At 40.2% G+C, this 20,743-nt stretch overlaps 1 long non-coding RNA gene across 1 annotated transcript; it reads right to left on the bottom strand.

Annotated features, from left to right (window-relative positions):
- Window positions 1–298: 298 nt before the first annotated feature.
- On the bottom strand, window positions 299–7,788 carry LOC129046817 (uncharacterized). The gene is made up of 3 exons (XR_008508595.1): window positions 7,726–7,788; window positions 6,504–6,594; window positions 299–413 (listed from the first exon to the last, which is right to left on the bottom strand). It is a non-coding gene; the product is annotated as an uncharacterized LOC129046817 (long non-coding RNA).
- Window positions 7,789–20,743: the final 12,955 nt, after the last annotated feature.

Below are 20,743 nucleotides of genomic sequence, written 5' to 3'. Positions count from 1 at the left end.
TAGTTGCAGGATTTTTGTGAACAATTAGCTAAAGACCAATACATTCAGGGCAATTTTGCACATCTGCTCAATGCTAGGTACTTTTCTAGTTAACTCATTCCAGCTGCAATTACAACAAGCCAAATTTTTAAATTATTTCCTCAAAATTTGCTTCATTCAGTGTGCGAATCTATAGGACTTTGGCCACCAAAGGCCACAACCTTGTGTGCAACCCTGGAAAGAACTCAGTGCAGTATTCTGAAGAGCTTTTGCAATGAAAAGAAAGGTTCACACTTCAGCTATCAGACATTACCTCTCCACCAGTTGGTGTTTTGATCAGCCCATTGCAGCGATGCAGCAGAAGTGATGTACAACACACAACACGGCATGGCAGCTATTTTTCCGTGCTCTGAACAGCTGCACAAAACAACCCACTGCAAAGAGAAGACAATGACATTTGCTGTGCCCTCATCTGGGGCTTTTTACCACCCATTTATTATTCATACAGAGCTGTAAAAATGGTCTGTGCTTGGCAGTCCTAACAGGATTGAAATTATCTAGGTGAAGCGACACTGTTCTCAGCAGTTGACCTTCCTGCAAGTAGGACATCCCTTATGCATCTGATTTTAATTTAATAAATAGTGTTTCATTTTCCAATACAAAGAACATTATTGTAATTTTCTTCAGCTGTACCTCAGGATACATTTTAAATGTGGTGTGATTTTATTTAAATGTTGCAACCTATGTACATATTAGACAGTTTTCACCCAGAAGCAGCACAGAGATATTAGAGATCATTATAGAACTGTTTGATTTTTAGAGGGAATGTTGCTGATAGGAAAAATATGACAGGCTAGTAATCCTTATTTATTGAATTTCTCTGTCTTGCACTGAAAGGGACGTGCTTTCCTAATTCCTCTTCTGTCTTTAGCAATTCACTTCAAATTTACTCAATTTAGAGCTGTTTCCATTCACATGCTGGGTCAAAATCTAAATAGAGCAAACTTCCAGATTCATATCCAAGCTGTAAATTCTATTTGAAAATCCTCCATCTTTGATCATGTGTTTTATGCTACCCAGAATCACTTTCATAATGACTTCATTTCCTCCTTTCAAAAAAAGAGCTATTTTAATCCATGACACCATCTAGGTCTTCTCTCTTTATGCAAACTGCCTCATCCTTCTTCTGGATCTTTTCATGGGTAAGGATTCGGATATTTATCTTTTTGCCTTTTTTTTTTAACCTGCATCTCATAGGAGAACTAGAATTAAAATATTAATTACCTTCTAACAACAACAACAACAAAAAAGCTAAAGGGCCTTCTGAAATGTACGGAAAACTTCCCAATAAATCCAGCAGGGTGACAATTCCATCCTGCAAAAAACAGCATGTTTTCTAGTGCTGGTCCATGGATATGGTTTTAGACACACATGGATACATTTTTTTCAGTGGGTTTTACACATGTATATCTTCCTTAATGTCTCCATCTACAATCAACACACTATTTGAATTTAAAACAGTAATAGGCACTGTAGAGAGAGAGATATTAATTAACCATCCAAGAAATCCAACAAAACCCATCATTAAAATATTTGTAAACGCCAATTAATGTAGTCTTAACAGATAAAACTGTGCCTGTCATAGATTCTCTCCTCTACCTCCACTCAGTCCATTTACTGCACATTTCTGACATAACATTTCCTCTGATGAGAGAGGGAATCTTTTCTGTTCTTGGACAGCTGTGAAAGGCATCTCAGAAGTGAAACTGTGAAGCATCTCAGCATGGACATCAGAAAGTCCTACCTCTTAATCCTTGCCCTGCCACCATGCCACTGTTATACAGTTGCTAGCATCCAAAGAGAGTGTTCCACAAGAGCCCTGCAAGTAGGCAGGTACAGGGTTTTGAGCAGGGAAAGACAACTTCAGTATGATTTTGTTTCCCAAAACTCACACCAATTGCATAAGCTGCAGAACTCTTAATCAAAGACCTTTAATTTGCCTGGAAACACAACAACAGCACTCTCACCTCACCAGCAGATTGTGTTCCTTTCTCTTGGTGCCCAATTGTCACCATAATAAATAATTTTCCAATTACAAGCTATTATCTAGCAGACATTTAAAAAAAAAGGAAGATAAAAAGTTTGATTAATTTTATAACATTTCTTAAATTGTTTTAATTTTGCTATAGATTTTTGCACAATACTGACAGTTTTTCTCTCCCCATCCTTGTAGCTAGTCTATAGCTGTTTGCTCACTGATCTTTCCCAAAGAACAAGATGTGCTGTTATTCAGCTTCCATTCTCCTCTTCTAATCTCTTCTTTTCTGAGAAGTCAGCCAGAGAATAAGAAAGAGCACAGTGAAAACAGTATTGTCAGAAAAAGGCAGTATATTTTAAAAATAGATAGCCATTTTTTCCATTAATTTAAAAGCTATTTAGTCATAACTGCAAAATTGAATCTAAATCTAACATCACGAAGCATCATATTTCCAGTAGTTTTTCTAACCAGTCTTTTTGTTTAGAAGTTTCAAACTGGAAATCATTTTAAGATAAGGTAAACCTACATAGCAATACCCTTCTGCAGAAAAGAAGCAAAAAATACCCACATGGATTCTGTCTAATCACATCAGATTTCCAATATTTTTTCAAACAGATTTTTTCCACCAGCTATGTTAGCTTGAGAACATATTCAAGAAGCACCTTTTATTATTGGGGTTTTGCTATTATATTTATTTTGGGGGGCATTTTGGTTTTCCCCTCTTTTTCTCACTGTGTTCAAGGTGGGAATTCTTTTAAATCTAGTGTGTCACAGCAGTTGTCTTGCTCCTATTATTTTATTTGCACAGATTCTTCATAAGATCAAACACCCAGAATTTAACCACAAATATTTCTTCTTTATTTGAAAAAAGAAAATAAAAAAGTATTGGTTTTCTAAACTAAACTGACACACTCAACTTTTGTTGAGATACTGCAAGCAAAGCTCGGGAAATTCTGATACTTTGATCCCTCAGATTGAATCATCAGGTTTCTGGTTTTTGAAGTGCTTTGCTCAATCCTGCTTCTAATGAAAGCCAATGATTTTTAACGAATGAGTAATAGAAATGACATTCAGAAAACTTCCACTGAGTGGCCTTGGCAATGTAACTTTGGTTCAGTGTAACTGTAGAGCTTTATACCTTAGCTGATTAAAAGCTGATCTTCTCATGAAATTTTTAGGATATATGCAGAGTGTTCAAGCTGCACTGTATTGTAATGCAAATGAAGCTAAGTTAATCAAATTGGAAACTATGTTTTATTAAACTGCTACATAGTTTTCTCATTTTGCAAAGCAAATGCAAAATAAATGTTTTGTCATGATTCTCTCATTTTCCATTTCCTCTAGATCCACTGCTATAAGCCAATCTGTCAGAATGTAGTTTATTTATATGTTTGTTCAATCAATGGCACAAGAGAGAAATGTTAATGCTCTTCACTCCTTGCTCCATTTCAACTTCAGTTCTCCTCCTCTTTTAGGTTGCAACTCTACTAAATAGTTTTCAAATGTTTTCAAATGAGGTTTGTCTGAGAGGAAAGATTCCCCCTCTCTTCCACATGTGGAAGTTTTTTTGGTATTTATTTTCTCTGCCCACTCATTTTAAATCTCTGACGTGGATACACTCAGCTGCTGAAATTGTCATTGCTTAAAGTTCCTGAATTTTATCTCTTCTTCTCTTCAAGGGGCCATCTTTTTATACAGCCCTAAATGCCACACTGAACCAATCTGAAGTGTCAGATGCAACTTATTTGTCCTTCCAGGCAGCTTTTTTCCACAAATAGCAGGAGCCAGAAGGGTGCACAGCTGCAACACCTCTCCCAGGACTGTTTCTAAAGACTGCTCAGAGACCATTGGCAGGACTTGTGGCCCATAGGGGACCCACCACACTGGAGCAGCCCATTCCCAAAGAACAGGACATCTAGAAATGCTCCGTGCTAGAGAACTTCTTGAAGCACTGCAGCCTGTGGGAAGAACCCAGAGTGATGAAGGTTTGTCTCCCATAGGTGGAACCCTATATGACATACGGAAAATATGAGAGGAGGAAGGAGCAGAGGAGAAAAGAGTTGTCAAAAGACCACAATCCCCATTCCCCATTCCCATGTGACACTTGGGGAGTGAAGGGGAGGTGGAAGAGTCAGGACTGAAGTTGAGCCTGGGAAGACTGAGGTGGGGAGTAGGGGGAAGGTAATTATGTTTAATTTCTCATTATCCTTCTTTGTTATTAACTGGAAGTAAATTACATTGCTATTCCCCAAGGTGAGTCACCCACGAGAGTGATTGATAAGTGACATCCTTGTCCTTATCTCAACCCAGGAGTTTTTTCATCTTATTTTCTCCTTCTGTTCTGCTGAGGATGGGGACAAGTGAGCAGCTTGGTGGGCAAATGACAGCCAGCCAAGGTCAACCCATCACAGGCAGAGAGGTGAGTGGAGGGTGGGTGGAGAGGTCCTGCTCTACCTGCTTTCATCCAGAGATGCATGGGACTCATTTTCTCCTTTTTGCTCTGAGCAGTACCTGCTAATCGTTGGTGTTCTAAAGTTTAACTTGCTTGCTATTTATTACTTTGGGCAACAAATTAAAAAATATGGGACCTAAGCAAATTGGTCCAAGATAAAAATAGGAGAATTCATTGAACAAACTGGTAAACATCAGCTATTCTTAATTAGAGTTATTTTTCTTTTTTATGTGACTTTCTTTATACATCTGTGAGTGTCCCTTAACAGTAGAAGAAACATTTCCCTCCTCAGCTGCAGTGGAAAGGAAAAATTCCTCTAAGGTGGCAAAAGCACACAAAAGGTCAGCTGTATCCTGAGAGTTTGGGTAGCTCAGTGCCTTGTGCCCTGCAGAGAAACATTATAAGCTCAGATGTGCTAAGCATTTCGTGTCCTTGAAAGAAAAGTAAGGGTCCTCCCTGTGTTATGACAAGTATTTTTGGATTATAAATATAGTTAAAATAATCTTTAATTTTGTGAGAGGCATCTGCACTTAAATTTTACTAGAATTTGGCAGAAGCCACAGATCCAAGCTGTCTCATATGCTGGTGTGCATGATTAAAGGGATGCAGGCGGGCCCAGCCAAGGAGGTGTGCTGCATTCCTACTTAATGTGTGTTACTGTTGCCAAGTAACATAAATTCAGTGCTGCAGTCAAATACTGCCATAAGTCAACAGCTACCCTCCAGCAAGGCATCAATCTTGAAATGAGTTGCTAAGATGCAAACATAACCTTTTCATCATTTCTCTGCAATGGAATATTGTTTTGTCCTTCCTGTTTTCCTCTACTTCTTTCTCTTCCTACCAAGGTATGGGCAAAAGAATGTGACAAAAATATTTGCTGTCTGTCAGCAACTTTTAACACTAAGTGGTCTGTCATCATTTCTTTAACACTAAGTCAACAGTTATTACACTCTGTTCAAAGTTTTGGCATGTTGTTTCCTAATCAGCTGGTTGAACCTCAAGTCAGGACCTCCAAGAATTTCCTTCCTTTTCCAGTCAACCAAACTGGCCAGGCTTACATGATACAAGGCTGTGAAAGTTTTGAGTCTCAATGCTCAGCGAGAAAACCTCTCTGTAGTTCCCAGCATACAAGGAAGCTGAAGGGAAGCAGACAGAATGTCTTCTTTTCATTCTAAGGGTTCCAAGCAAGCTCAGATTAAAAATAAAAAAAAATTTAAAAGTAAGAAAAGGGAAAGCAAACCCCTTTCACACTGTGCTGGTTTTGGCTGGGGTAGTTAATTTAATTCACAGTAGCTGGCATGGGGCTGTGTTTTGGATTTATGCTGAACACAGGTTGATAATATAGAGAGGGTTTATTTATTGCTGTTATTGCAGGGGCTACACAGACCCTTTTTTACTTTCCATACTGGCTCACTGCTCAGGAAGTTGGGGGTGTATGGGACGCTGGGGGCCAGGAAAGCCAGGACAGGTGACCCAAACCAACGAAAGGGACATTCCAGACCATGGCATCATGCTCAGTACATAAAGTGGAGGGAAGAAGGAGGAAGGGGGGACATTTGGAGTGATGGTGTTTGTATTTCCAAGTCACTGCTACATGTGGTGGGGCCCTGCTCCCTTGGAGATGGCTGAACACCTGCCTGCCCATGGGAAGCACTGAATTAATCCCTTGTTTTGCTTTGCTTGTGTGTGCAGCTTTTGCTTTCTCCATCAAGCTGCCTTTATCTCAACCCTCAAGATTTTGTAGCTTTCACACTTCCCATTCTCTCCCTGATCCCACTGGTGGGGGAGTGAGTGACCAGCTGCATGGGGCTTGGCTGCTGGCTGGGGTTGAACCACGACACAAAACACACATACACTTTTGGGTATGATCAAGCAAAGACTTACGTGTGGAATCGCAAAATACAGAAAGTTAATTTGGCTTCAATGAAAAGACTTGTTTACACACCTTTGTGAAAGTTATGCAAGGTTTGTTAAACACTCTGAGAGCTTTGCATGGTGGAACTGCATAAGGGAAGGCCACAGGAGCCATCTTACCTCTACCGAAGACAAGGATGCAAGCATTTTCCACTGGAGAGCAATAAATGCCAGGGTGTCTTGAGCCAGGATATCCAGAGGCTGGGATATCCTATTATTGTAAATACAGGGAGGAAAGAGTTCAGGTTTATGCTTATTTAGGTTTAGCAGAGATTTTAGTTAATTCATATTTAATGGATTCAGGTTCAGTCCCCATTCAACTAACAGATGGAAATGAAAATGGAAATATTACAGGTCTTTTGACTATTTTTAAACTTCACAAGTAACAAGACTTTAGCAACTGAAAATGTACTTGAGAAATTAATAGAAAAAAATAAGGAGCCTGATGCAACATATTTTTTATTTGCTCAGTTTTTTTACCCCTCAAAAAAGACAATACTGAATGCCAGCAACATATGCATACATAGCTGGACTAGGCAGAATAAGTTTTGGTAGTTGATATATCCAAGTTGCATCCTTCCAGGAGCAGTGTCAGAGACTTAGTGTCACTTCTTGCTTCTTGAGATTTGGTTCATCTGCAATGCATTGGCTGGATTCTTTTTCAAAGCATTGAGGTCTCTGTATAAAGCTCATGAAACCTTAAAACTGGAAGAAATTTCAGTTCTTTAACTGCACTTTCAAGGTCAGCTATGTTTAACATTGATTCCGTGGTGTCATTATTTTTGTTCTATGAGCAAAGAATGTGTCTCTTAATTTATGTGTGTGTTAGACAAAATTTTGTGCTACCATTGCCCAAATTTTAGAGTAGGACTACTATCTGTGACCACTATACACATCTGATGAAATGCATATGCTCATACAATTTTTGCTCTTTATCTTTTTTTTTTTCCAATGACATTTATAAAGCTTCAGTAGAAGAAACAACCCGATGGTTACAGCTGACCTTTTAATAAAATACCATGAGGTTCCTCATGGCACTGTTCACATCAGAGAGTCTTTGTTGTTGTCTTAGCAGGCTTCATCACTTATTCCTTTGGTGCTATCCTATGCTCATTTCTGTTTCAGGATGTGTACTTCAGATCACTTTATGTTGCAGACAGGTGTTTTATAACATGGCAGGAATCCATGGGCTCAAAATGTTGCTTAAAAATACTTTAAATTAAATGTTACTTGTAAGACAAACTAAGAGGGTTTTTAGCTTGATTTTCTAAAAAAAAAAAAAAAAAGAAAGAAAAAAAAAACCAAAACCTGTAATCACACTGCACATCTTTCCAATTCTTACCTTTTGAGTCCACCAGCAAACTGCAGTCATGAGTGCTGGATGTGTCCAAGATATAAAGATCCTGCAACCTCACAAACACCTGCTACAGAAAGTACTGGTGTCTTCACAGAGGACCCACAAAGGAGAATGCTTTTTTTTCTGCTGGGGTGATTTTCCATTTCCCTGAGCAACAAAAGGCCACCCAGCATATACACAGATGAGTACACACAGAAGCTACCAAAATGCGTGGAACAGCCACCAAACTGCATGAACAATTTACTGCACGTGGTGGCTTCTCCCCTGCAAAAGACAGGAAAGAATATAGGAGAACAGTGTGGTGAACACAGTATGGTATTTAAGGAGACATACATATCATGCTAAAAGAATTTTATGAGAGATTGCATTAATTTTAACTTCGAAACACAGTGGGAATACACCCCCCTCTAATTTAAAATGCATCATTTTCAATGCCCATTTTCAATTGCCTGTTCTGCAACAGCACACTTATTTCTTTAGTCTTGAGGCAAAATGCTCAATCAGTAAAATCTGTCTTCCCTTTATTTTTGTTGATGGTAATGACCATTGTCACTATTCTTACATCTCAAGTGTTTGTAATTTCAGCATTTGTTCAAAGTTTCAAGTCCTAATGGCACTCAGTCAATTATTTTGCAGGATAATGATTTGTAAACACTTAGAGTGACCGAATCAAGGAGAGGGCACAGGAAGCAATTTGCTGCACTTTTTGTAGTAGTGACTGTGAAATACAAAGAGGTGACCATGAAATACAAAGCTTGTGTTGCAGTATCCTTCTTGGATATGGATTTAACTGAGAATATCTTTTTGAGAGAAGATACTTAGGATTTGAAAGAAAGTGCAGCAGTTTTCTTAGGATGATGTATTTGAGTGAGTTTTCACAGACTGGTTCCCACATTTAACTACTGATTTTGCTTTTTTAGTTAATGACTCTTATACCTCTAAGAACATTCTTGGGAAATGGGGGGGTTTGCCACTCTCTCCCTTACTGCAGCTCAGCTTACACTGATTAATTCAGAAAATGGTGCTTACACTGCAAGCACCATTTTATATATTAACCAGAGGCTGAAGAGGTGGTTGTTCACATTTGCACAAAATAGAATTAAAGACAGCAATGTGGCTTTTTTAATAACAAAAGAGGTCTGAGATGATGCAGAATGATCTCCATAAATGGTCCTTCCACTTCAAATCCCACATGCTGTACACAAGATTTCTCCTACCCTTTCTCCTACATGGCCAAGGGAGTAGATTGAGTAAAAAATGCCCTCTACACTGCACCTCAAGTGGCAAATGGGTGGCCATGTGCTTTTCTATATCACCTCTATGTCATCTGTCACTCCTAGCATAGCTGAAGAAAGCAGCCTTTATTAGATGGCACTAAAGGGAAAAAAATGAAACAAACAAACAAAAACAATCAAAAGACCCAAACAAAAAAAGACAAACAAATGAAAACTCAAACCAAACAAAAAACCAAACCAAACCAAAAAAAAAAAAACCAAAACAAAACAAAAAAAACCAAACAACAACAACAACAAAAAACCCAACCAGGCAAAAAAGCCCCACAAACCCCAACTACCAAAATCATTATTAAAACCCACCTTCCCACTTTCAAGCATAAGATAGTTTTGAGGTTGGATTTTTTTTAATGTATCTGAGATGTTATTCTCTATACACACACATTGTCTTTCTGGTTTGGATTTGGTAGATACACTGTGGTCCAAAACAAAAGCTGCATCCTCTTTAAATTTCTGTTTTAACTCCTTGCTGGACTGTAAGCTGAGGAGTATTTGATAACAAATTCAAAAGCTGTGACTCACTGGACCTTGGAAAAAGGCTTGGTTTTTGATCTCAACAGCCTTACCAAGGCTGAGATCAAACCCTATCTCAGGTGAGCAACTACCCAGGTTTGCTGGATCCCCAGGTGCATGGGATCCAGCAAATCTGGGCCTCCAAATTCACCTCTTAATGACCTAGGCAGTATCCTATGTGCTGTGCTGGTAGTATATATCCAGGTTTGCTGCCCAAACAGCCCTTGTTTTCACTTTCCTCAGAGGACAGTCTAGACCTGCAGAAGCCTCCTCAGGCAATTCACTTGATGGCTCTGCTACAATATAGGATGGTGCTGGATGGGGCTTTGAGCAACCTGGTCCAGTGAAATGTGTCCCAGCCCATGGCAGGGGGCTTGGAGCTAGATGGTCTTTATGATCCCTTCACACCCAAACCATTCTATGATTCTATGAATATTCCTCCTGGCCCAGAGACTCTCAGAACAGCTCCACACATTCTCAGCTGAATTTTTCTCCAGCTGCTCTCTCCTGACTGGCTCCTCCAGCAACCTTTGGGAACACTCTCCCTAAGGGAACTTGTGCCACTTTGTCTCATAGAACAAGACACAAGGCCACTGCAGAATAAAATAATAATAATAATAATAATAATAATAATAATAATAATAATAATAATAATAATAATAATAATAATAATAATAATAATAATAATAATAATGTTGTCAAAGTTCAATAGTTGCCTTGCCCCTACTGGGACAGAGCTGCCACATTTAAACTTGTATCTGTTGAGGTGCTGCACTAGACTCATCTGTAGCCAACATGAGACAGAAGCTTTGCATCTTTTCACTTACTTTTACAAGCCATGCTGCCCATTAAGATTTCCACATGACCACTTTACTGAGCAATTTAAATCAGAGGAGTGCTTTCATTAACAAGCTTGATGAGTTGATTTGTGCTGGGCTCCAATCACTAGAATCCTATCGGTGCACAACATAACGTGCTAGACATGTATTTCCTCTAGAGGCAGAGGTAAAGGTTATTGTCCTACTTTAAATATTTGGCTTTTAACTCTTTCCACTGTACTGATCATGGAAAGACCTCTTCAATATAGATTAATTTTGTACAACTTTCTCTGAGCTCTATGTGTGTTTTGAGTTTCAAGACACCAAGAGTGCAAGAACTGCAGGTATCTTGAGAGACAATGAAAGCCGTCTTTTACAGCAATCCAATTCATATTAAACTAAATGTGCATCAAGGTCTGCTTTTGATGGATGCACCACTTCCACAGTCTCTTGGTGCTTAGCCATGTAACAGTGTTTTTTTCACAAGTGCATACCCACTAGTCACAATTGGTAGATCAATTATCTGTCTTTCTCTCTCACTGACAAGAGATAGATCCTACATCTTCCATCCCATTTAACCACAGTCTGCCCTCAAGACCACCTTCACCTGAAAGACTTTGTCTGTTCAACATCTAGCATGTGACCAGCAGGTCAAGAGAGCTATGTCTGCCCCTCAGCCCTAGTGAAACCCAACCTGGAGCACTGCATCCAGCTCTGGAAGCCCAAATGTAGGAAGGATGTGGACCTGTAGGAGTGAGTCCAGAGGAGGGTCAGGAACATGAGCAGAGGTCTGCAGCACCTCTCCTGTGAGGACTGCCTGAGAGAGTTGGGATTGCTCAAACTGGAGAAGAGACTTTATGGCATCTTTACAGTACCTGAAGGGGGCCTGCTAGAGAGCTGGAGAGGGACTTTTTACATGTAGTGATAGTACAAGGGGGAATGGCTTCAAACTGACAGCAGGCAGGTTTAGATTAGATATTAGGAAAAAATTCTTTACTGTGAGGGTGACAAGGCACTGGAACAGGTTGTTCTGAGAAGCTGTGGATGGCCCATCCCTGGCAGTGACCAAAGCCAGGATGGATAGGGCTTTGATCCAACGGGTCTGGTGGAGGTTGTCCATGTCCATGACAAGGATGTTGGAACTAAATGACCTTTAAGGTTCCTTCCAACCCAAACCATACTATGACTCTCTGATTCTGTTTGTTTGATCAAACAGCATGTAGGAAAGTCCAGATGTAGCTACCAAAGAAAGCAGCCAGTTCACAGCTCCTGTCTGCATATATTTAATCAAATCTTCAAACACTGCATCCTGGACTTTCCCATTATTTAGAATGCTTCATTTCATTAAGCACATAGTTGAGCCTCAGTCATCACCAGCAGTATGTGTTCACCTCAAACCATGTGTCTTCAATTGCTGTGCTTGGCCACTTCCAGCCTCCATATCCCCAGTGCACAATACTGCAGGCATCTTGCACAGAACTCTCATTTTTCTGACAAGGTCTCAGTCATTAGCCTGTTATCTGCCTGCTCACCAGTTGCACTCCTGACAGTCACGCTCCATTACCTCATCCATACTGCTGTAATAATTAGCCTTCCTGTTTACAGGCATGAACAGCATTGCTACAACATTTATACATCTCAAGAAGAATTCCAGGCAAGTAAAACCAGAATATATCCCAACCTAATCCACAAGCAAGAATACAATAATGAGTTGACCTCTTGTATTGGATAATGCGCCTCTATCAGCAAAGATAACAACACTGCCTTTGCTTTGATTGTGTTCCACATTCACTACATGATCCTAAGGAAACACATTTATTGACTTATTTATAAAAATATCTGCTTTTACATGAGTTGAATTTTCCTTTTGTTTTCTTCACTGTGTTCCAACAGCTCTGTATCAGAATACAGAACTTGAAAGAGCATCCTGAAGATGGTTGTATCCAGTCCCCTCCTCTTGCAGGCACAGCCTCATACTATGCCTTTCACAAAGTATTATCCACCTCAGCCTTAGACATGGATTTTTCCCCCACTACTGGGGGGGCTTTCACAGAAAACTGGCTCAGAACCTCATGCCTCTGATGGTTGGGAATACAATTTTCATCTTCACTTTATGTATGACTTTTTAATAACCATTTGTTCACCTGCCTCTGTTGTCACTTCTCTCAGATTTGTCCTTCTTGTTGGGAACTTAACATTCGTGATTATAGACATGCTAATGTTCCACCATGTTTTTATTTTGTTTGGCTAAAGAAACAATGTTTTTTTATGGCATTGTTTAAGAAAAAAATGCCATTTATGTCCTCTACATCAGCATCAGGCTCCTTATTCCACTCGTGACCCTGTCTGTGACTCTCCCATGTCCCAGTATGACTTTGTCTTCCCAGAGGAAAGAATGTTTCCACATTTGTCCTGATAATATCTTGAAGAGTTTTGTCACATGATCCAAGCTCCTTCCCTGTCTTTGTTGAAAAGCTACCCCTGAAATTGGATTACTTATCACAATTCCTCTTTATTTTTTCCCAGCTGACTTCACCTTTTTCAGGCCACCATACCACAGCTGAACCGTCTAAATATTCACCATGAGATCCTGGTTTTCAGGGATCATTAGCAAAACCCTGCTGAACTTACAGAAGGGAAACAATTTTACATTCTGAAGTTTGATCAGTGGCTTCAGCTTCCTCCCACCACTCAGACCATGGCACACAAAGAATAACCTTCTGTAATCATGCACAAAACCACAGCAAGTTGAGGACATAAACATTAATTCATCCTTGCACCCCATTCACCTCCCTCAGCTCTTACATGTTTGAAAGACTTTTTGAAATCATTTCACCTTCAGCTGGTAAAAAAAAACCTGTGGTGTAAAACAGATGAAAGCTTCAGTCAAGAAACACTGGTGGGTGTTTGAGCTTGTGCTTCTTCCCCACAGGAAAACACAATTAAAGCTGATCTGTTTGCTTCTGGATTACACTTCCATAAGAATCGCCTTGGAAATTTCATTGCAGAAACAGTGTCACAGAAAACATAAACCAGAATTTTCTTCCTCTGGCAAATTTCATTTAATGAAGATTCTCTACTCCCCGTATCTTAAGAAATTCCTTCAGTTTTCACTTGCCCTTAATGATACTTGAATAAAACCAGTAATTTGGCTTTCAAGCAAACAGCCTGTGTGAGCCTGTTAGACTGCAGCAAATTGGCCTTTCTAAAAACCCCAATACCCACAGTAGGTTTTATCACCAATTAAATAAAGTACTTGAGCCATAACTGGACATTTAGCTTGGAAAAAACAGTGCCTTTGCCAGCACTGTGAGAAGAAATAAAAGGGAGACCTCAGATTTGTGCAGCAGTTTCCTTGACTATTGACTAGAAATCATGACAGAGAGGGAAAGATTACAGGTCCATCTGTGTTAGCCTTTTAGTTCAGATCAAGAGTGCCCTTTTGAAGTGAACCTCCCAATTTTTCCCTTTTACCACATTTTGGTTCACATGGCTGAGCAGTCCTGTAGAACACAAACCGGATGTCTTTCAAATAAAACTTACCTGTAAGAAGGTTTCCACAACTGCTCGTAGGGCGCTCCAGTCACTGACAGAGGTGGATCCTTCGGGATGAGACTAATCCAGAGCATATCCCCCTGAAATGTGCATCTTTCCTGCTGAGTCTACAGTGTCAGCTCTTTTGCTCTGCAGATCCACCACTACTATTGCATTGTACTTACTGATGCAGGTGGACAGCCCAGGTCAACCCAGATGTCTCGCTTCTCAAGCATTTCCTTCCACTGCTTAGCTTCATTGCTCTGAACTTTCAGAAATCTCAGGGCTGGAATTCAGCTATGCCTCAAAATGTTTAGGTTTTTCTTCAAACGAATCTGTGCCTATTAAGGCAGCAAAACAGGACTAAAAGTACTGTATGTATTTACCCACTTGCCAGAAATGTGGCATTTCTGCTGGATGTAACATGAAGCAGACACTTCTGAAGTTTCAGCGATTCTCCTTGCGCACCTGGAAAAGGAACAAACACAAAGCAATAAGCCAGAAATAACTAACATCCCTTAATCTGTTTGGCTAGAAAGAATCATAACACACAGTGAAGTTGGAGATGCATAAGCCTGCTCATCTTCTGGTCCCAGCTGCAAATATATGGACATGCAGTGCTTAAGATCAGCCTGAAGCCTTCAAAGGCTGAGAAGACTTTGTGTATTCAAGTCAGCCAAGTCCCTTACGGACATCTCTGAGCACCCATTTGGCTTGTGCTGTGCTACCTTTTGTACCACAAGGCTCAGAGGGATGAATGTACATTCTGGTGGGTGTAACACCACAGCAGGGACATTTCTATCAGAGCTCAAGGAGCAGCAGTTTCTGGGGTGAACCACTGCAGCAGCTCAGAAGTGTACAGCAAAAAGCAACAGCTGGACACAAGACATATAGCCTAAGAAGCCTTACAAGAAAGACTCAGAAAGGCAGCATTATAAGGCACTTTTAATACCACCAATGTGCCAAACTCAAAGCAGAAGGGCTTACTCATTTAAGCAAGGGAATACAAATATAACCACATATAAGCAGCTCACCACTATTATTTCATCCCATCCTGTCACACACACACGGAGAAACTAGAGCTACATGCATCTATCCCCTGCCAAGAACAGTCTCTAAGGAGAGATTACCATGTGTTATCATCCTGAAATGCATTAATTTGATCAAGGGATCAACTTCTGGCCAACTTCTTTAGCAAATTTCAACCTCATTTGCTGTCAGTATATTATCTACAAACATCTATAAATCCCAAACTACTGATGGCTCTGTAACTCTTGATAACATTAGCGCTGCAGGCAGGGTCCTGAGGGTATGAACAGCCCTTTTCGTCCAATTCTGACCTCTCCTGGAGACACTCCTACCTCTGCCTATGGCCCAGGACCCCATTTTACCCCATGTCCAAATGTGTAGCACTGCCAGTCTTCAGCTCCACACAGCCCTGAACTGCCTGGCCATGGAATCTGCTAATCCTGTCCCCAACATGTGGTGTGGGCTGATGTCCCAGACTGGGCTCAGGGATTTGCTCCAGATGCTTCATACAGATGACTTCTGTTCCCTCTCAGCCCTCCATGAGGACCACTGCTACAAATGCATTTGCTAATACATCTTTGCAAGATTACTTGCACAGCAGGGACAGGTGTCCTTTGGTGCGGCATGTGATCAGCTTTCTTAAAAGAGCTCCATTAAGAATAAATGAACAAATTTATTTACGAAGCATTGAAATTGCAAAGGAAAACATGATGAGTAAAATTCAGGGCAGTGAGCCAAATCAAATATCATCCAGCTGAAAATAAATATCTAAAAAAATGAAGAAAATAAAATGTCTTGTTCACATCTCAGAAGCCACTGTATAAGGACAAGGAAGAGAAGAAAGCTTCCCACAAATGAAATTTGAATGTCAGTCTGAGAAACCTGTAGAAAACTGGATACTTCTATTCTCCCTGTTCAGCCTGAGCAACCTGGAAACAGTCTAACTGTCCAAGAAGCGCTGCCAAACATTGAGAATTAATTCCTTTTAAATTGTCACCCTAAATTCAACACACTGAATTTAGAAAGCACCCATCACCAAGTTCAAAAATCTTGGTTTTCATCTGAGAACTTAACAATAGTGACACATAGGGGACACAAGCAATGTTAACATCTGGGTGGCAGAATCATTAATTCAGTGATTTTTTTTTTAATGGATGCCTAACCTTTTTTCTACTAACATGACATGAGGGTTGCCATGTGCAATTCCAGGATTTGGTGAGACTCAGGCAGGGACACCAAGTAATGTTACTAAGAAGATGGATCAGTAAAGGTTGTAAATCTGTATTTATTTGGAATAAAAGGCAGGGTGTCTCTCAGAGAGCTGCACGTGAGTTTTGTGACAAAGCAAAGATATCTACACAGACTGCAGTAGGATGAACTCCAAGAAGAGATATAGCTTAGGATAAAATTATCAAGTACGGTAAGTGGTGAAACAGATGAACACATTAAAAGACTTTTTGGGAATCTAAGCTCAGCTGGGAGCTGTATTTAATTCCCTTCTATAATTTATATTTAGCCAATGTTCTTCACAATTCTGCTGATGTAATTAGTGCATGCTTTTAGAGAAAAAATTATTGAAGAAGCCTTGAGAAGACATTTCTAAACATCTGAGTATCAAAGCAACAGTGAAAGAAACAAGGGGACTTTTCCCATGCTGAGTCTGCAACCTGAGCACAGAGGTAGCCAAGTGCCCATGGACAGCTCGGAATTATTGGGAGACACCATCTTCAATGTGTCCCTTGGCTTTCTTTTCCACCACCACCCCTCCCCTCTTGTTTTTCTTAGGTTGTTCCTATCAGTAACCCCAAAGAATATATCTGTCAGCTTGTTCAGAAGGTGAAAACATAAGCTCTCCTCTGAACTGCCAACCAGGAGGATTATAGTAGCCAGAAAAGAGTTTTTAATGGAAAGAGGAGAAACATTCCACAAAAGAGATGTCTCCAAATTGATAATGTCTGCACAAAAACCATAAAAGAAAGAAAGTTAGCTTAAACCAGAACTAGTATCCTATGGAAAGAATAACAGTCTCTGTTTTAACAATTCCATGCAATCACAGAATTGCAAAATATTCTGAGCTGCAAGGGACCTGTAATATCCAGCTTTGGCCCACCACAGAACAGCCCATGTGCCAAAACATCACACCACGTGCCTGAGAGTGTTGTCCAAATGCTTCTTTAACTCTTTCAGGCTTGGTGCTATGACCACCTCCCTGGGGAGCCTGTGCCAGTGCCCAACACCCTCTGGGTCAAAAACCTTTTCCTGTTGTCTAACCTAAAACTCCCCTGTTTTTAGGCCATTCCATCAAGTCCTATCACTGGCCCTGACAGTGAAGAGATCAGTGCCTGCCCCTCTACTTCCCCTCATGAGGAAGCTGCTGACTGCTATGAGGTCTCCCCTCAGTCTCCTCCAGGCTGAACAGGCCAAGTTCCCTGTATAGTTTCCCCTCAAGGCCCTTCTCCCTTCACTGCAGTCTCTGCAAAACCATTCCCAACTGAATAAGGATCAGGCAAACATGACTGGAGAAAAATTTCTTTTCCTACAACCCTTTTTCTTCTTTGTCCAACCTCAAAGCCAACACACAAGAGTGCAGAGACCCGCAGAGCTCCCATCAGCCTGGCCTCCTCCTGTCTTGGATGAGGAGGGAACAGGTGTGGTATTCACATTCTCTGAACAGAGAGAGACATAATTCTCTCTCCCAGGATTTTTCCTGGGGAAGGCAATGAGAAGCTCAGAGAAGAAGAGAAAACAATTCTTATCTCTATTCGCTGCGCCTGTTGTTTGGCACATGTGGAATGTGTTATGGAGATTATTTACTGAGAGAGATTTTTTAATTGGACACTGGTGAGGATTGTTTGGATTGATTGGCCAATTATGTCAAAGCTGTGTCATGACTGTTGGAGACATTAACGAGTTTTTCTTTAATATCTCTTTAGTATAGTTTTAATACATGGTATTAGTGTAACATAACATAGCTTAATAAAGCAATTGTTCAGCCTTTGGAAATCATGGAGTCAGAGCACGTTATTCCCTGGCTGGGGGTGCTTTTCTAAGATAAACAAGGTTCACACCAGTGCCTTCTTCCTTTGCCTGCCCTTTGGCAGTGAGAGAGCAGTGATGCTGTCTTGCCCCAAGAGGCTCCTAAAGCAAGTTCCAGTCAGCTCTGCTGTTCCTATGGGGCCCATCCTGTGGGCTCTGAGTGTCCATGAGTTGTACAAACCAATACTCAGGGAGAAGTCTGCCATCCAAGAAGAGTCCTTTTCCTACGGTGTTCAGTGCATTGACATTCACACCAAATTTTACAAGTAATTACAGATACAAATAATTAATTTACAGAAGACGAAACCACTCACCCAAGGCAAAGTGCCACCAATCCCATACCTAAGCTTTGGGTAAGGAAGTGAAAAGAAATAGTTTTTCAGGGATTAACAATCAGATTTTACATGTTTGATTCATAATTTTTTTAAACTCATTTTGAGGACAGCTCTTCAAAATATATATCTCAGTCTTAGTCACAAGCCCCTGAAATGAATGTGACAAGAGAGTGAGTTTGCTCTTCCTTTTCAAAGTGTTATTAACAATGAAATAAAATCCACAAAGATTTAATGTGCCAAACACAACACACTCCAAGAACAGAGTTGTATAAAAGTCTAAAATTTAAACATGAAGTTACCTTGGGCAATAATCATAGCTAAGATATTTTATAGAGAGCCATTCTTGTGTTCTCTGCATTCAAGAATAAATTACTTTAGCAGAAGTTATATGAACAAGGATATACACTGAGGTATACAAGTTACTTGTTCATATCCTGCATAATCACTTATTCCCATCTCATAACCCAGTCCAAAAACTCAATAAAGTAAGAGAAAGAAGGACTGATAGTACAATTTTGCAGACAGCCAACAAAGTACTGCACTTAGGGTTCATTTTCAGTCATAGTGGTGGTCATTCCACAATGAAACTATATTAAGAGAAGTATAGAAAGTTTTTGCTTCAGGCTTGCCTTCACTGCTGTATCAACACCAGGAACAATCCTGTCATTGCTGCCACAGGAATACCAACTCCTGCCCACACACAGAGATCTCAAATCTCCATTTAAACCATATCACAAATCCTTCAGACAGGCAGGGGAAAAGCAAACTGATAAACTTGCAGGATAGAGCCACAGGCTGCGGCCTTTCTTAGATTAATTAATCAGCTGTTAACAAGTATTCTGTCTTGCAAACATTCCTTCAGCCATTCTGAAGCCCTTCTTTCTCAAGTCAGAGTACATTAATGCAGAACCAGATCCTGAGTACTGCAGTCAGGCAAGCCCTGTTCTGCATATCACCAAATGAAGGGACTACAAGAACAGCTCATCTTGAATGAGATGGAAAACCATCATAAAGTACCTGTTCCTACTCCATGCTCTGGTAAATGCACCTGACTAAAACACAGATAACCAGTTTGTTATTCTTTCTGCTAAAAGAGCATTTTTAAGTTAATAAGGAAGACTTAAAGACAAGTCTTTATGCTTCCAGCAGCAAAGGAAGAAAAGTCAATATATGCAAATGCAGGGTTTAAATCTGTCATATTAACTCAAGCTTTTAAATATTAATCTACCTCAGTGTTTTAGTAGTACAGTTGTCTTCTTTATCCTCAAATAGCTATTTATGAGTCAGTATGTTACCAAGGGATACCATCCAAAGAAGTGTTTCAAGGAGGTGAATGTGTTGTTGGATCCTAATCTTGATTACTAGTGATGTGTTTCTGTGAGACTGCATTTATTCATGGCAGGAATAGCTGGTTTGCACTCCTCTGACAGTTTCATCTGCTGGCCTGAAGGAAGGATAATCCCTGTAGCAAATTAAAAGTGATAAAGATTGATGAAAAGATATTATAAGGGCAAAGAAAACTTCATGTAGGTATGATCTACATTTACCACCCATCAGAGACCCAGGAAACATGAGCTGAAGGCTGACCCCACATCTGCAATAGCAAGGAATGTGACCCATGGGGGTGGACCTGTAGAGTGAAACATTTGATGCTGAGGACCTGATTTGCCAACTCTGCTGTGCTTGGTTTTACTTTCAGACTATTTCTAGTCTGGCCTCTTGGCCAGGATGCCCATTTTGGCTGAAGTGCTGCACTTCAGCACATATTCAACCTTCATTTCCTCTTGAAACAACACAGCTCATGAGTTCTAAGGGCCACCCCATGGTACAAAATTAGGTGCAGGAAGTGTGGGAAACCAGGAGGTTCATTTAAAACTTCACTGTGATCCAAAAAGAAATCATTAATCTAAGTGGGCCCTTACTGCCTAATTGATGCTAGCAAGATGCAGCCTTAGTCCATGATACACAGTGTGCAAGGGAGAAGGGTACAGGAGAGAGAGGCTGGAATAGAGGAATCCACTCAGAAGTCTGGCCAACTTGGAAATCTTTCTGCCAAGAACTGAAGAACTAATCAAACAGGTCATAATGGCATCATATATCTTTTCTTCTACTGAGCTGCCCAACTTTTTTTTCTTGTCATTTATTACATTGACTACTGGTTGTGCTTTTTATAGAAAAATCACACTCGATATTGAGCATTTCAAGACTGTTGGGATACAGATGGGAGGGAATAAGATTACTTTCAATAATCCCACTAAAGGAAAGAGGCATCTAATTCTCGACCAGAAATAAGAGCCTTTAAATTAAAAGATGTCATTGGAGCTAGAGGAAAAGGACACAAAATGGCAACGAGTAAACAGTCTGGAAAAAATGAGAGATTTATAATCATGGGAGAACTGGAAGTGTAGAACTAGTTTCCAGCAGAATCCAGGATACATTTTTCAGG

The sequence above is a fragment of the Molothrus ater genome, chromosome 1 (genome assembly GCF_012460135.2).
Source record: "Molothrus ater isolate BHLD 08-10-18 breed brown headed cowbird chromosome 1, BPBGC_Mater_1.1, whole genome shotgun sequence".
Taxonomy (NCBI): domain Eukaryota; kingdom Metazoa; phylum Chordata; class Aves; order Passeriformes; family Icteridae; genus Molothrus; species Molothrus ater.
This window is presented reverse-complemented; position numbering and strand designations above follow the sequence as displayed.